The following is a 1,627-nucleotide window of genomic DNA, read 5'->3' on the forward strand; positions in this document are numbered from 1 at the left end:
CTCTTTTTGAAAGAAAATTGCCCCTAGCACTACTCCTGAAGCATCTGTTTGTAAGTAGAATGTCTTCTGAAAATCTGGCGTATATAATACTGGATGTTGACACAGAGCTGCTTTCATTTGTTCAAAGGCACAAAGTGCTTTTGGGTTCCACTGCACCGGGTTTCGACAACCTTTGATTAGTTCTGTTAAGGGATCCGCCTTTTCTGAGACCCCTGGGATGAATCATTGGTAGTAATTAGCGAACCCCAGAAACAATCGCAGTTGTGGTCAAGGGCCCCAGGGCCCGCTGCACTAAGGCCGCTGCCCTGCTGCAGCTTTGCAACAGGTACGAGCCTCTTGCATCCTGGGCAGAGCCTGCTGAGTTGCCAGCTCCCGCAGGCAACACAGAGGACACTGTAGCTACCGTCCCCACTCTCCCCAAGACCAAACGCAAAGTGTTTGTCCTGAGGGGACAATCTGCCACCCTGACCCCTTAGCCCGGGAAGTTTGCTGCTTCCTGGGGGCCTGCATCCGTGACATTGCGGAGAAGATCCCTAAACTCCTCCAGCCCACAGACCTCTATCCCATGCTTCTCATCCATGTGGGCACCAATGACACGGCTCGGAGTGCTCCTAGCCGGGTCATGAGGCGCTACAGGGATTTGGATGCAGGACTAAAGGGTCTTGGGGCACAGGTGGTGTTTTCTTTGATTCTCCCAGTCTCAGGCTACGGGCCGAGGAGCGAGAGGAGGATCCAGGTAGTCAACCAAAGACTGTGGCGCTGGTGTCATCGGGGAGGCTTTGGCTTTCATGACCACAGTCCACTCTTTGGAGAGAGAGGCCGTGAGCTGCTGGGAAGAGATGGCCTCCACCTCTCTCAGCTGTGGAGGAGGCTCTTCTCAGCTAGACAGGCTGACCTGCTCCACCGGGCTTTAAACTAAGCCCGCTGGGTGATGGGGGGACTACTGCCACTGCTGGCCCACTGAGTGGCCCTTGCAAAGCCAGCAGGCCAAGGCACATAAGGGATCTCACCCCAGCCTCAGCCCTGGAACAAAATGCAGGCAAGGCAAGGGCCCCTAAGCGGACACTTGCATGCCTATACACAAATGCCAGGAGCCTGGGTAATAAACAGGAGGAACTTGTTCTCCTGCTAAATGCAAATAACTATGATGTCATTGGGATAATGGAGACTTGGTAGGACTCCACCCATGACTGGACCATGGGTATAGACAGCTATACCCTGTACAGGAGGGATTGAGTGGACAAAAGGGGCGGGGGCGTAGCTTTCTATGTCAAGGAAAGCTACATGTCCCTGCAAGCTGACATTGGCACCCACGGTGGATGACTTGAGACCCTCTGGGTTAAAACCTGTGGGGAATACGGTGCAGGGGATACTATGGTGGGGGTCTACTACAGACCCCCTACCCAGAGTCAAGACCTTGACCAGGAGTTCGCCAGGGAATTGGCTGAGGCCACACAATCCCGGTGTATGGTTGTCCTGGGAGACTTTAACTACCCAGACATCTCATGGGAGGAGCGCTTGGCAAAATCAGAGCAGTTGCAAAGCTTTCTCTCATGTGGATGACCTCTATCTGACGCAGGAAGGCTACGGGCCGACAAGAGGTAAAGCGCTGCTTGACCTTGTACTG

General features: G+C 54.0%; 1 protein-coding gene across 3 annotated transcripts in view; it reads left to right on the forward strand.

Moving 5' to 3' along the window:
- Positions 1-1,627, forward strand: part of WDR19 (WD repeat domain 19) — a 119,434-nt gene that overhangs the window by 51,214 nt on the left and 66,593 nt on the right. The gene's annotated exons all lie outside the window — the stretch shown is intronic.

Source organism: Gavialis gangeticus, unplaced genomic scaffold (genome assembly GCF_001723915.1).
Source record: "Gavialis gangeticus isolate Ggan-Ray unplaced genomic scaffold, GavGan_comp1, whole genome shotgun sequence".
In the NCBI taxonomy this organism is placed as follows: Eukaryota; Metazoa; Chordata; order Crocodylia; family Gavialidae; genus Gavialis; species Gavialis gangeticus.